This window comes from Stegodyphus dumicola, chromosome 5 (genome assembly GCF_044657685.1).
Source record: "Stegodyphus dumicola isolate Sdum_Otavi_A_Nest chromosome 5, ASM4465768v1".
Lineage (NCBI taxonomy): Eukaryota > Metazoa > Arthropoda > Arachnida > Araneae > Eresidae > Stegodyphus > Stegodyphus dumicola.
Genome location: NC_140772.1, coordinates 100,930,831 through 100,944,973, shown reverse-complemented (window position 1 = coordinate 100,944,973; position 14,143 = coordinate 100,930,831). Strand labels below are relative to the sequence as shown.

Here is a 14,143-nt window from a genome sequence, read left to right as displayed (position 1 = left end):
TAAGCCCACCAGCGGCCGAGCGGTAAAATCGCTGAACTCTGGTAGTTCGGTCCGAGGTTCGAATCCCGCGAACGGGCTGGCTGCATGGGCCTTTTAGGGGTTTTCCCCATGTGTAACGTGTATACGAGCCAGTTTCCCTTAGAAAGTCCTCCACGAAGGCATCCCTTCTCTTAGGCAGATAGCCCTCGAGGCTTTGCCATAATCACACACACAGTTGTCATACTTAAAGAATTGTTTTGCGTTACATTTGTGTTCTCGCATGCTAGCTGAGTTACCATATTCAAATTATCAGTATTGACAGATTGCTCTCAGTCATGTACTAGAATTCTGAATTAAATTTAAGCAACCACTTATCGAAGGAAGTTGTAAGCTTATACTTAGTCTAGTACTGGAACGTTTAGCCGTATAACCCGAAAAAAAAACACGAAGCAAATTATGACTATGTCTAAGACAGAACCGACAGACAGACAAACTATGTCTAAGTCTTAAGAAGGTTATAAAACAAACCTTTATTTAAACAGAACTCTGAACATAGGAGCACGGCATTGTGCTACAATAACCACAGCTCCTGGTGATGCAAATAAATTTAAACGTTGATTAGTAGTCTAAGATTACACAGTTAAATACTAAGCTACAAGATGGCTCGTTAATTTACCGATACATCAGATTAAAGTTTCGGCGGCGAGAGAAAACCGAGATAGTTACAACAAGCTAAAGCTGACAGAATTTAGGCACGTAGCGCGAGCGCCAGAAATGCTCTCTCTCTCAAGATCCAAAAACCTAGGTCTAAATAGGTAATAAATTCTGAATGAATTCCTAGTAAACGGAAAATTAAAAAAATACTAAAATTTCTTCACAATCTCTAAAATGTTCGACCTACACGCACATACACACAAGCACACACACATACATATATATATTTCGTTTCTTTAGACGTTTTTATAACTCGATTGGGTGAAGAATGACGATTTTAACTCACAAAACACATTTCCTTTTCCTGAACTTTGTGGCCAACTAAAGCAAAGACTCGAAATCTTCAAACATAGCCATCTTGTAGCTCGTTGCCTCCTAATACGACCCCCAGGATCCCCAAATAGACACACCTCTCTTCAAGTGTAAGGTATTTCTCCCGCTTTCTTAGAGTGCCTTCATGCTGTAGTGGTTCTGCACGCTGGGCTGTATCCAGAGGTCCGCGGTTCAATTCCCGGAGAAGGCGTTTGCTCATTTTTCATTTCTCCTGCTTTTTCAATTAACCTAATGTCTCTACAGTGGCGCCCGAACTAAAAGGGTTGGGAATGATGATTTTCCACACCCAAGATTTGGCGACTAGGTCCCCTAAAACCTTGATCACCCTTTAAAAAGGGGAGTATATAAGGTATTTCTCCCGCTTTCCTAGCATGCCTTCGTGCTGTAGTGGTTCTGCACGCTGGGCCGATATCCAGAGGTCCGCGGTTCGATTCCCGAAGGCATTTGCTCATTTTTCATCTCTCCGGCTTTTCCAATTAACCTTACGTCTCTACACAAGAACATCCATTAGCATAGCAAGAGTTTGCAAAGACCCGTTTCTTTTTAGATTGCGCTGCCATTTGTTAAAAATAACGGTTTCACTTTTCTGGTAACCATGCTATAAGGTTGATTCAAGCATGGCAACTTTTTTGCTACCGGATTTTGCAAGCCATTTTGCATCAGCAGTTCGCTTCTACTCAAGGTAAGAAATTGTCGTTCTTTGGTTTTACTTAAAAGATTTTAGCAAATTTGCTCTTGACCATTTCACATTCACAGTTAGTAAATTTAATTTTAAAAAAAATGTTTGGCAAAGTTTATTAATTTACGCACTTCAGCTGGCACCTTTTTGTTAAGGAGCTGGCACACAGGACAATCAAATTAATTTTTATGACTGAAAAAAAGTTTGAACTTATATTTAGTAGTTTATTCTTGCATTTTTATTCTTAGAATTTTTTGTTTGCATTTATTTTATTCTAGAATGGCATGTTTCTTTTTAGGATTTTTCTTGTATTTTATCATTTTACTGGTATTTGATAATATACTCTTCCCTTGACAAGTCCTGTTTGAAGTTCTGAGCAATTAACCTATGTTTTTGTTACTCCTAGGTTGCCATTTTAATGTATTTAGCACTTTCGGTTCTAAAGTTAATTGTTTACATTTTTTTAATTTTTTTTTTTTATTTCTTTTGTGATGTATTTCGGAAACAGAGCTAGGTAGAGACAAATATTCTTACGGCTTTTACTGGGTATTTTAATCTTAAGCTTTAAAATATATATATATATATATATATATATATATATATATATATTATTAGGCTTTCAGAACATATATAAATTTTGCCCCCAATTTCTTCTACCTACGCTTATATATTTTAACAATGCCTCAAAGTTAGCAACGTTTTTACACATAAAACAAGCATTTTACATTTTACATTAAAGTTTACAGCATAGATTTTTTACAATAGCTCTCACAGGTAGCAGCTTCACACTCAACTTTACATTGTATTAGCGCCCTCTACTTATACAGTTGGCAGTACAAACTACTCAACTTCACCTAGTTTAGTAAATGCTAGTCCACACTCAGAAATTCAAATATGCAGTAGGTAAGTTAAATTAAAACTTGCTATTTACTAGCCTTTTCATTATTATTTTTTATATTTTGATAAATTGTATATAGTTTATTTTAGGTTTACATGCATAACTCGTGTAGGGGAAGTTTTCTATAGGCAAGAGTTCTAAATTACTTTGGTTTTCTACTCTTAATTGACATGTAATTAATTTTAGTTCTGGTCATGAAGTTGCTAATTTCTCAAAATTCCTACTAATTTAAATTTCTATTTTAGTAATTCACACCATTTGGTTTTACTTTTGGTTTTGAATTTTACTTTTACCCTTGCCTATACGGATGACGAAACACGAATTGAGTAATTGAAGAGTTAGGGTTTGAAGGCAACTTCCCCTTGATAAGTCTGTCTCCTGCTTGCTCAACAAGTGTTCACTTATGAAATTTAATATTTTGGAATAATATATTTTTTCATGGTTTTAGATACGTGCACTTTATTTACATATGCTCCTAGAATTTAAATGCTATTGTACATTAGTTTGCAGCAATTATTTTTATTTTTGCAATTAAACTTGTAATGTTGCGCGCTTCCAACCTGCACGCAACAATAGTGGTGACTGCTAAGAACTGGAAAGTAGACAAAGTCTTGAGAAGGGTTTAAATCCCTTTTTATTCAACTTTAGAAATTACAAATGCGTGCTCTTGACGCTCACAAACTACGCCGACCCGGCGGTAAAATAAAAATAAGAAAGTAAAAAAAGAATAATAACAAGTGACTAACTACAAGGCTCTCTAAACGTAACTAACCTAACCGCGTTCTAAAATACCGCTGATAATTCAACAAACTTCTGAATATTACTTTGAACGATTTAACAATCTGCCGAGGCAAGCACACAGGCCGAAACGCGTGGTTCCTCAATTTCTAACTAGCCACCTCCACGCTCGTGAAGCAAGAAAGCACAGTTTCGAACTCGTTTCCCTTCTATTTAACTCAGATTACTTCCGCTGACAATTTGAATCCTTGCGCGTTCTCCTAAAATTTACATACTCTAGCACTGGCAATTCCAGGGGAAAGTAAGGTTTGACAGGAAAAATAGTTTAAACTTAAAATAAATGTTAGTTAAAATAAATATAAACCCTACATTTGCCGCTGCCAGAATTTGGTAAACTTGGAAGCAGGTCCTAGAAACGACCTGTTGAAAAGTTTCCACAATTCTGAACTAAATTTTAAGAGCCTCGTTTACATAAAAAAAACTGTTTTTTCACAAAAGGTAGAATAAATTTCTGTACATACTTATTTAACCCTCTCTTCTTACAGCAACCTTTCCTGGACTTCAGCAATCAATCTGTTCTCTTCCTTCCAATTTTCGGCCATTTCAGTTCGACAAGTGTTCGGGCGCCAATGTAATGTTGCGCGCTTCCAACCTGCACGCAACAATAGTGGTGACTGCTAAGAACCGGAAAGTAGACAAAGTCTTGAGAAGGGTTTAAATCCCTTTTTATTCAACTTTAGAAATTACAAATGCGTGCTCTTGACGCTCACAAACTACGCCGACCCGGCGGTAAAATAAAAATAAGAAACTAAAAAAAGAATAATAACAAGTGACTAACTACGAGGCTCTCTAAACGTAACTAACCTAACCGCGTTCTAAAATACCGCTGATAATTCAGCAAACTTCTGAATATTACGTTGAACGATTTAACAATCTGCCGAAGCAAGCACACAGGCCGAAACGCGTGGTTCTTCAGTTTCCAACTAGCCACCTCCACGCTCGTGAAGCAAGAAAGCACACTTTCGAACTTGTTTCCCTTCTATTTAACTTAGATTACTTCCGCTGACAATTTGAATCCTTGCGCGTTCTTCTAAAATTTACATACTCTGGCATTGGCAATTCCAGGGGAAAGTAAGGCTTGACAGGAAAGATAGTTTAAACTTAAAATAAATGTTAGTTAAAATAAATATAAATCCTACAAACTTTATTAAATTTTAAATTTTTATTAGCTTTATACGAATAGAGAATATTTGTTATATATAATTATTTTTATATGTTTATAAAATTATTTTCTGTGTAATACACATACTAACAAAAAAGTAAAATATGAAATATTCATAAACATATAACACTAAACGAAATCCAGACTTGGGCTTCTATTAATTTCAGTAACAAAGTTTAACATTTTAAAAATTTTATTAACATTTTAGGTATAAACATTTCTTACGATATCGATGCGTTCTATGTCATCTTTAGGAGGAAGCATTTTGCACATGTGCAACCGTTCAAGAATCGAAATATCTTAGATATACAGAACCATCTATAGAGCAAAACTGAAAGAAAAAATAGAACAGAAGAGAGAGTGGCAGTTTTAAATTCTAATCCTTGTTTTTAGAGTATATACACAACGCTCTTTCCTTTATTAAATTGATTTTTTTTTACTTTTTTTCTTAACAATTGTCTTAATGTAATTAATTAATTAAACATACAATTCATGCACTTAGCTAACTTGCACAAGTAGTTGTATATAAAAGCTTTCGGATGCACAAGTTTTGATTGGCTTCATCAGGCAATACAGAATTATAATGCACAGAAAATTTCAGACCAATTAAGAGTAACTTTTATTCTTATCTAATAATAACAATTTCATTCACGATTATATGAAGTTTTGTACATTAAAGTAGAAAATTCGAATTTCCGTTTAAAGCACTAATTATATATCAAAATTACTGCGCCAAAAGTATGTGTTGAATGCTTGATCATAGATCCATAGTCCTGGTTTATGAAAAAAAATCAAATAAAGAAAGCTGGATGTGACAGTTTTGGTCATTTCCTACCTTTCAGCAAAACTATGCAAAATTCAAATTTTTAATCTCACACCTTAGAAAAAAATTTCAATGAAATAAGTACACTTTCCCACACTGAGAAAAAAGTCTGCATACAGTCAAAATTAAATTAAATACTAGGATTTTAACAATTTTTGAGAACTAATATACAAATGTTGATAAAGACAGGTACACATGTAGCATTTCTTTATTTTTCATTGTTTGCTGGAGTGTATAAAGACATCTTACGAATGAGTGAGCGTTAGCTTAACATACTATTACCAGCAATTGCTGACAGGAGCAAATAACAGAGCTAATAAAAAATAACTGAAAGATCGGAACACGTTCTGTGAAAAATTTTAAGTGCAGCAGAAATCTTATGCTAGAAAGAACCAGTTAGAAGGGAGCATAACGTTTTACCTTAACCGTTCCCATTAGCCTCACTATTATGCCACAAGCAAGAGCTGGTATAGGGAAGGTATTGGAGAAGAAAAAGTATCATATGTCCCAGGGTTTCATGTAAGAATAAACCTATCAAGAGCCGAAAGCCCTCTCACTGCGCCACCACCATCGTCATATTTGAGTTTACCTAAGCACGTTTTGTTCCATATTTGGATTAGTTGCATAGCTGCGAGTGATAAACATTTCCAAAGCCCCTTAAATCTCTCTTGCTGATTCCGTACTACTCTTTTCGTCGGATTATATGAAAGACTTCTTTTATAAATGTTTTCTCTCTGAGAATCAGAATGGCTCAGTCGAAAAGTCATATTAAAGCAGTGAAAGCTTCCATGCACGTCAACAGGAACTTGAATATCGCATTAACAAATACAGAGTAACCAAGGAAAAGAGAGAGGGAAAAAAAAAATTAACGAATCTTTTCGGGCGACCTTTAAAATATAAACACTTTCAGATTTTTTTCATTTTTATTAATAATGCCTAATAAATATTTAGTAATAATACATGAAACGCTGTTTTTTTAATTTATAAAGAATATTAATAAAAAGTGTAGAGATATTTTTTTTTCTTTCATAAGAATAAATTTTTACCTCCGTTATTTTACTTGATTTCATTTTATGTGCAATGAAATTTATTTTACTGATTTCAAAACTGTGCACATTTGAGAACAATAAGATCAAACAATACGTCAAAAATGTAAATAAAACATGCTGTCTTCTACTACAAAAATTTTTAACAGCAATAAAATTTACTAAAATTTAAGATTTTTCTTTTCTTTTCTGTGTGTAGCAAAGGCAACAAAAAAGATTTTGAAGATGTCCAAAGATACTTCGCGGCCTTTACTGCATAGCAAATTTTTCAAACAAACTGTAGTTTACTGTAACAAACTGTAGTTACCATCAAAGACCCCTTTTTCAAAGCAAAATATTTTTTTATGTAAACATAGGATTTAGAATAACTACGTTTCTGATCGTTAATAATATAATAAATGATGATTATTGTTACATCTATTTTCATATTATCATTTCTGTTACATTTTCTGTTATACTAAAATTTATTAAAATTCTTATTGTAAAGTAATTTCAAACATAGTCCATTTCTCTGGACATAATCGCTAATTTTGTATTATTTAAAATGTTAGCACCATAACTTCTGCTTTCTCTCACCTAACTCTGCCAAAAAGTACAAATTATGTGAGTGATCTTGGCAATTCAACCACTGGCACTGTATCTATTACATCCTTCCCAATGGATAACTACAATAGGCTTCGGTAAATTTCTGGTTTTCTTAGTTTAGAAATTGCGCATAAATTAGATTGGTTGTTTTCTTAAATATTGGCAAAGGACTTAGAAGCTGTTTGTCTGAGGAAAGCCTTCATGGAGGATTTTCTACTGAAAAGTCGCTTGTATTCACGTTACACACGGCAGAAAACACGTACCGTGCCAGCTCGTTCGCCTAAGTTCGTTTCCGTACAAACTATCAGCAGTCTTTAACCGCTCGGCCAGTGGTGAGACCGCTTAAAGAGCCAATTAATTAGCTTTGCAATTCGCTAGTTATTATAATTTCAGTCTTTACTATAACTTTTCTTTTCGATATTCTTCACCAGATTACAAATTAGCTTTGCGTGTATTTAAGCTGAAGGTTTTTAATCTTTAGCTGAGGGAATTTCTAGCAATGGCTTCTTGCTGTTAGTATTTTTGCGAGCTCTGTTTAGTAATAATATTCCGGTTTTGACTTTCTCATGAGCCAATGCATTAAATATGCGCCGGTAAAATATAGGAGCCAGTTTGTTCTATTTAACGTGTAGTCTTAGACGGCACTGAATTTAATTGCCTGTTCTGCTCATTTAAAATATCCATAAGTGATGGAAATTTCATTTGTAGCACTGAGCCTTTATGTTAAAACTAAGACTAAGGTAAAAAAAAATATATATTTAAAGTATAGTGCCACCGCCTTAGCCGCGATAACGAGCGCAAACATACATGTGCCATTCGGTCCGATCTAATCGCAAAATAGGTTGTATGGACAAGTATCATGCAGTAGAAAATATTTCCGTTTTCTTATTTTCTCCTCCCTGTTTCCATGACGTTTAAAAGAGCAAAGAAATGAGAAGAGAGAAAATTGCTTTTAAATAATTTAAGCTGATATACTGATTATCATTTATAATTAGCTGTTTTATTACATCATGTTTAATTTTGTGCATTTTTTTAGTTACATATTTGTGAAAAAAAAGTGTTTTAAAAATTACTTTGGCTGTTTATACATTATTTTAATATAAAACATAATAAATAATTTTTGCATTATAATTATAGTTTAGTTATAATTATTCAGTTATTATGTTTTATTTTATGATTTCGATTTTATATTATAATTGTAAAATTGTTCAGTTATTACATTTATTAGGACTACTATTTCGTCTAAACATGTCTGCTTTGGCCAACATGTTTGGGGTCTTATCCGTACAGAAGGTTGCCTTCCACATTCATTACACATGAAAATTTCTGCTAGCTTTTAATGTATCCTATTTCAGTTTGGATGTATATTGGAAAAAAAGGAATCAAGGTACAAAATGAAAGAGTCATTTTTTAATTAAAATCAAGAAAATATCACTTATTCGTGACATTTTGAGGAACTTTGAAATTTCAGGGCTAAACCCGTAACGCTCAGAGGGTTTTTCTTTGAAATTGTAGAAGATATGGCACAAATGGGAAGGATTTAATTACCCTTTATTCTTCACAGTTTGCAGCTGTGAAGCATAAGTACAGTACAAAGTTCAGCACTTGTGATCTGAACTTAAAACAAATAAGAACTACAAACTAACTGTTCATGCGATGCGTGCGTTGTTATACAACAATTTCAAATTAACTAGAAGTGGACTGTACTAAATATTTTATTCGACAACTTTAATCAAATGCGTGCCATCTTTCAAGCGATGACTTACTACTAACAACAACAGCAATAAAAAATAAAACTGAGTAAGCGTTTACAGGGTTGCTGTAATGAACATCTGCGCCATGCAAGGCGCCAAGAAGAGAAAAAATTACGTAATCCTACAGTTAAATAGTCTTAATGACTTAACATACCCCCCAGCATTGAAGGGTTACTTCAATAATTTCGTGCGATAATACTCATAATAACCTACAAAATTGTACAATTACTACCTTATACAATAATGCAATACGAATAACATCTCTTAATTCAATATAATAATATTCAATTTTCAATAAAAATTTTTATACACAATACAATGTACAATACAAGTTTTATAATAATAAGCTAACACTTAACTAAGCTACTTCTTGGGATAAAATTGCAATTTTTGTAATTCCACGCTTTGTAATTCCCTTTGCTGTCTGTATTTCTACTACTCTAACCTTACCGTCAACTCCAGGAAAAATTCTTGTAATGCGCCCTAACACCCATCTACAGACAGGAAGCTCATCCTCCTTAACTAGTACTAGCATACAATATTTTAATATCCGTTTGTTCTACCTTCCATTTTGAACGCTGCTGTAGTGTGTTTAAATAGTCCCTATGCCAACGATTCCATATCAACTGGACAAATCTGGTAGTTCGTTTCCATCTTGAGAGTCTGTTTTCAGGTATATCAATTAATTCGGGTTCTACTATAGCATTCAAGGGTCTTCCAATGAGAAAATGACCTGGTGTTAATGCCTCTAAATCATTTACATCGGAAGATAAGGGAGTAATAGGGCGAGAATTTAAAACAGACTCTATCTGAGTTACTACAGTTAATAACTCCTCGAAAGTCAACCTTGCATTATCTACAATCCGCTTTAAGTGATATTTCACGGATTTTATTCCAGATTCCCATAGTCCACCAAAATTAGGTGTCCGTGGGGGAATAAACTTCCATACTATTCCTTCTTCACCTAAATAATCTGATAATTTTTTGTCAGGATTTCTAATTAAATTGTTAATTCTTTGCAATTCGGCATTTGCGCCAACGAAGTTTTTTGCGTTGTCTGAGAAAATGATTGAGCATTTTCTGCGCCTAGTAATAAATCTCTTTAAGGTGGCAATAAATGCGTCAGTGGTGAGATCACTCACTAGTTCGAGATGCACTGCCTTTGTTATAAGGCAAATGAAAAGAGCTAAATATACCTTATGAAGAGTTCCCTTCATCTGTCCCTTGTACCTAATAAGAAATGGACCGCAAAAATCGGTGCCGACATGATTAAAGGGTGAGCTTGGATTTACACGCTTTGCAGGTAATGGCCCCATAATTTGTTCCATAGTGACTGGTTTATTTTTACTACAAATTATACATTCATGGGTAATCTTTCTAGTTAAATTCCTACCTTGTAATGGCCAAAATTTCTGTCTCATAAAACACAATAATGCTTGCGAACCTACGTGTAAATATTTCTGATGATAATGCTCAGCAATCAGCTTAGTTAGTTTGCATTTAACAGGCAAAATTATTTGATGTTTTTGTGAAAACATTACATTGGCCCCTTGTAATCGGCCTCCTACTCTCATTACATTATTTGCATCCAAAAAAGGGTTCAAAGAAAGTAAATTACTTTTATTATTAATGGTTTACCTTGTGCGAGGGAGTTGTAATCTGAATAAAAACTACATTTTTGAACCTCTCTTACTAAAAAGGATTCTGCCTCATTTAATTCCTTTGAACTTACTCCTCCTGTTCTTCTCTGTGCTTCTTTCTGTTTTGCACACCTACAGTTCCAAATGAACCTGAAAATATAACTAACAATACGTAATAATTTTAAATAATTGTTAGTGATATCTAGGACATTATCAATAAATTTTGAAGGCAAAGTGCATAAACAAGCAATGTCAGTTCTTTTTCTCAGTTCATTAGAAAATGTCTCTGTTTTTTCTAATTGTTCAAAGTCAATGTTCTTGTTAGGTATGACACCTTCACTCAAGAATGGAGAACCTTTCCACCACAGATCAGCATCATGCAGCTTGTCAAAATTCAGTCCTCGGGAAATAAGGTCTGCTGGGTTCTCCTCTAAACGCACATAATTCCACTGGCATGTATGTGTTAGCTCTTGGATCTGCAACACTCGATTAGCAACAAAAGTTTTTAGTACATGCGGAGGATTCTGAAGCCATGCTAACACTATGGTTGAGTCACACCACAGACATATTTTACTGATGTCCAATTTCAATAAAGGCACCACCTTTGCAACAAGCTGTGCTAGCAGTACAGCTGCGCAAAGTTCCAGTCGAGGTACTGTCAGCGGTTTTAGTGGAGCTACTCTGGACTTGCTGCAAAGCAAATGTGAAGATAAATTATTGTCACTTCTACAGCGTAAATAGATGGCTACTCCGTATGCGTGTTCTGATGCATCTGAAAATCCATGAATTTGTATATCAGAAAAACTATCCCGTAAAACATATCTACTGACTTTCAAATTGTTGATAGATTGCATTGAATCAATAAAAAGTTGCCAATCCTTAATTATCCTTTCGGGTAGCGGATCGTTCCAATCAAGCCTCAATAACCAAAGTCTTTGGATGAAGATTTTTGCTTTTGTTATCCCTGGACCAAGCAGTCCTAATGGATCATAAATGCGAGCAATATCAGACAACACTGTTCTCTTTGTGTAAGTAATTGGTTTCTTGATCGTTGATTTGTACGAAAAACAATCTATCTTTGGATTCCATAATAATCCTAAAGTTTTGATGCTCTGATCGTCATCGAAATTACTGAAAGAATATTCCTCTTGTCCATCCGGAAACTGCAAAAGATCAGGATGATTAGCACACCATCTGTGCAGACGCATTCCTCCACGTGATAATAGGTTAATCAATTGCGACTGTAATTCTTTAGCCTCTATTAGAGTATGGGCTCCTGTGAGTACATCATCGACGTAAAAATCCCTTTGTACTATTGGGGCTGCTAACGAAAAATTGTTTTTCTCGTCTTCTGCTAATTGATTAAATGTGCGTGTTGCTAGATATGGTGCGTTGGAAGTACCGTAAATTATAGTCTTCAGTCTATAGACCTTAACTGGTTCTTCTTCACTACTCTTCCATAAGATGCGTAATAAATCTCTTTGATGTTCTTTAATCAAAATCTGACGATACATTTTTACAATGTCTGCTGTGAAGGCAATTTTATGCGTTCGAAATCTGCAAATAATATCAAATAGTTCGTCTTGAACGAACCCTCCATTCAGCAGAATATCGTTTAACGAATTTCCAGTAGTCGTAGGAGCAGTGGCATCGAACACTACCCTAAGTTTAGTGCTAGGTTTCTCAGGTCTGAAAACCCCATGGTGAGGAAGATAATATGAGAAACTAGAGCTATCCCCTTCATCAATTTCTTCGGAATGGCCTAATTTATTATATTCCTTAAGGAAATCTTCGTATAAGTGTTTCATTGCGGGATTGCGAGTGAAGCGTTTAAGTAGATAATTCAGTCTTTTGCTAGCGTTTTCTCTCGATTCCCCTAAAAGGCTAAGTCCTTCCTCCTTAATTGGCATTTCCACTACGTATCTGCCATCATCTTGCCTCGTGTGTGTACGAAGAAAGTGCTGTTCACAAAATTCATCTTCCTGACTTTTCACTTTTTTTGCTTCATTAATACCTTCAATCTCCCAAAACCTTCTCATGTTGTCAGATAAATTATCCCCATTTTCCACAAACCCACAAAAATTATCAACACTGCCTTGCTGCGGCATGCGCACTGACCCACTAACGATGTATCCAAAAACTGACTGATGGAGAATCAGGTCTTGCATATTTATTCTATTTGTTCCCAGTAAATCAAAAAATATTTCGTTAGATAATAAAACATGTATTTGACCAGGTTCATAAACTCTGGATCAGCTAAACCAATGAGTTGCAACTGCTTAACATCAGGAATGTTTATATATCTAGCAGGCGTTACGCAAGTTATTTTTGGAACAACAAAAAATTGTAAGGTACGAATAAAATCTCTAGTAGCGTTAGCGATGGTTGCTATAGGTTTTTCCTTAACACCCATAACTGTACCATTGATACCTGAAATAGAAGCGTTTATTTTTCTTTTCTTCAAATTCAATAACTCAGCACCTTGTTTAGTAATGAAATTATTTTGAGAACCGGAATCCAGCAAGGCTCTCAGCGAGATAAATTTTCCATCATTACCCTTAACGAAAATAATTGCAGTTGAAAGTAGAACTTGTTTATTAAAAGAACTGGAAATATTCAGCGCAGTACCGTTAATGGACCTTGTTTGGTTGGTTTCATTAGTGTCACTAACCTTTTGGCTGCTTGCCATTGGAGTAAATATATCAGCATTTGGAGAAAGATTACTGCTAAATTTACTAGTCTTGTTTGTGATTTGATTCGATGTGCCGTTTGCTCTATCGAAATTTTCTTCATTTCGATCAAAATGTAAGAGCGAATTGTGAAATTTCTGACATTTTCTACATGTATTAGAACTTTTACAGTCCTTGATTGTGTGGACTGAAGATAAGCAATTGAAACATAATTTTTTTGTCTTTACAAATTCCAATCGTTTCTTGACTGTTAGATTTAAGAATTGCGCACATTTCAACAATAAATGATCAGCTTTACAATAAGGACAATTTTTTGAATTTTTCGAAAGTGATGTAAGAGCTTTGGTATTAAATGAACGTTTCGATTCCCCATGCGGAGGTTTGTAATGTGATAGGGTGCGAGCGTGTTCCTTCAAAAAACATGTCAGTTGTTTAACCGTTCCTATCTCGTCTTTTTTAAGTGACCTTTCCCACCAACACCGAGTATTTCTATCCAACTTTTCAACTAATAAATAAACAATTAACGTGTCTGAAAATTCTTCCACCTTTTGCTCCAATGCTTCCAAGGATCGTAAACATTCATGCACCTTATCGATAAATTTTAAAAGCGACGAAGTAGAATCACTCGTTTGAGGTATAGAAATTAATTTCTTTATGATAGAATTGATCAAATCTTTTTTGTTGCAATAGCCCTCAACCAACAGATTCCATGCTATGTCATAATTCGAATCAGAAATTGGAATGGACTGAATAATATTTAAAGCGTCTGCCTTACACGAACTCTTTAAATATTGCAATTTTTGCGCATTAGTTAATTTGCTATTTTTATGCACAGCTGCGGAAAATAAATCCTCAAATTCAATCCATTCTTCGATTTTCCCACTAAATATTGGAAGAGACAATTTAGGCAATTCTATATCCGAAACAATTATGTCTTTACTTGAACCGTTTTCATTTGAGCAGCTATTCCTTTGAGAACAGATCTCAGAAATTTTTCTTTTAATTTTCAAATGAATTTCATCGAGATTATCTACTACATTTT

General features: G+C 34.4%; 1 protein-coding gene across 5 annotated transcripts in view; it reads left to right on the top strand.

Annotated features, from left to right (window-relative positions):
- LOC118197409 (uncharacterized) overlaps positions 1-14,143 on the top strand; it is a 99,934-nt gene that overhangs the window by 74,102 nt on the left and 11,689 nt on the right. The gene's annotated exons all lie outside the window — the stretch shown is intronic.